The following is a 2,217-nucleotide window of genomic DNA, read 5'->3' as shown; positions in this document are numbered from 1 at the left end:
TTTTTTTTTTTTTTTTGGTATTTTTTGTAGAGATAGGATTTCACCCGCTTGCCTATGTTGGTCTGGAACCCCTGGGCTCAAACAATCTACCTGCCTTGGTCTCCCCTTTTATAGGGGTGGGGTCTTGTTATGTTGCTATGGGCTGGTCTTGAACTCCTGGCCTCAAGAGATCCTTCCGCCTCAGCCTCCCAAAGCACTGGAATTACAAGCATGATAATGTTATCACACCTCACATGTGGACAGAAGTTTCTGAATAAGTATCCTGGCCAATGTCATACACTTGGTTTTCAGGATCTGTCCCAGGCAGCTGGTCCCAGAGTCAGCCCTTAATCCTCACATCCCTCTGCCTCTCTGGGGTGGTGAGATAGGTACATGCACACCTGTCCCATCTCAGACCCCAGGCACTGACCCTATAACCAAGGCCCTGCTCTCTGGAGGCTGCCAGAATGGCTCTGGTGACCCCAAACCTCACGGATAGAGAGTCAGAGGACGTGGGGTGGTTCTTACCTTGACACGTGTTCTCGCTCTCATTCTTGAATGTTTTTGCCCCAGAAACAAGCTCATACCCCGGGTTGCACACGCAATGGTAGCTCCCTTCCGTGTTCCTGCAGTCCGAGAACTTTCCACAAGACACTTTTGACGGTGATGCACACTCATTGATGTCTGGAACACAACAGGACAGGGAGTCACCTCCCAAAGATGTGAGTTCCGTCAGGGCAGAGACCCCTGTCCTGACTCCCCAACATGGGGCCTGCTGCTTAGTATCTTTTGGAAAGAATCCTAAGTTGCACTGCACAGGCTGTGCTGCAGCTGGAGCAAGCCATTCCTGAAGACCATACTTGATCTCAGTTCTTTGGCTGGCATCCTAGATTTGGACACAGTGAACAGAGTTGAGGTGGGGGATGAACAGGAAGCTCTACATCCCCATCCCCAGTCTTTTTGTAGAAATTTAAACCCCATGGCAGCCGGGTGCAGTGGCTCACGCCTATAATCCCAGCACTTTGGGAGGCTGAGGTGGGTGGATCCCCTGAGGTCAGGAGTTCGAGACCAGCCTGGCCAACATGGCGAAACCCTGTCTCTACTAAAAATACAAAATTAGCCGGGCGTGGTGGTGCATGCCTGTAATCCCAGCTACTCAGGAGGCTGAGCCAGGAGAATGGCTTGAACCTGGGAGGTGGAAGTTGCAGTGAGCCAAGATCGGGTCACTGCATTCCAGCTTGGGAGACAGAGTGAGACTCTGTCTCAAAAAAAAAAAAAAAAAGACAGAAAAAACTCATAGCCAGAATGTACCCCTCCCCAGTCTTAAGGGTAAACTGAGGCACAGACTCCAGTTTCCTGAGCACCCAGCTTCTCTCTCCCCAGGAAGCCATGCCTATTCACTTCTTACTTCTCCCCCTTCATATTTTTCCCTTATTTCCCCCTTCATTCCTCCCTCCTTCCCTTTCTTTCCCTACCTCCCTCCCTCTCTTTTTCTTTTCTTCTTCTTTTTTTTTTTTTTTTGAGACAGAGTTTCGCTCTTGTTGCCCAGGCTAGATAGAGCACAATAGCGTGATCTTGGCTCACCGCAACTTCTGCCTCCCAGGTTCAAGCGATTCTCCTGCTTCAGCCCCCGGAGTAGCTGGGATTACAAGCATGAGCCCATGTGCCACCATGCCCGGCTAATTTTGTATTTTTAGTAGAGACGAGGTTTCTCCATGTTGGTCAGGCTAGTCTCAAACTCCCGACCTTCCAACCTTCCTGACCTCAGGTGATCACCCGCCTTGGCCTCCCAAAGTGCTGGGATTATAGGCATGAGCCACCCCGCCGTGCCTATCTCTCTCCCTCCCTTCCTTCCTTCCTTCCTGCCTGCCTGCCTCCTTTCCTCTCCCTTCCCCTCCCCGTACCCCTCCCTCTTTCCCTCTCCCTCTTCCTCTTCCTCTCCCTCTCCCTCCCTTTTCCTTTCCCTGAGACAGGATTTCACTCTGTTGCCCAGGCTAGAGTGCAGTGGTGTAATCATAGCTCACTGTAGCCTCAAACCTTTGGGCTCAAACAATCCTCCCGCCTCAGTCTTCTAAGTAGCTGGGACTCCAGATGTGTGCCACCATGCCCGGTTATTTTGTGTATTTTTTGTAGAGGCAGGGTCTCGCCATGTTGCCCAGGCTGGTCTTGAACTCCTGGCCTCAAGTGATCCGCCCGCCTCAGCCTCCCAAAGTGCTGGGATTACAGGTGTGAGCCACC

This window comes from Colobus angolensis, unplaced genomic scaffold, assembly GCF_000951035.1.
Source record: "Colobus angolensis palliatus isolate OR3802 unplaced genomic scaffold, Cang.pa_1.0 Scaffold36, whole genome shotgun sequence".
NCBI lineage: Eukaryota > Metazoa > Chordata > Mammalia > Primates > Cercopithecidae > Colobus > Colobus angolensis.
The sequence above is the reverse complement of the archived record's forward strand: the minus strand, read 5'-3'. Positions refer to the sequence as shown.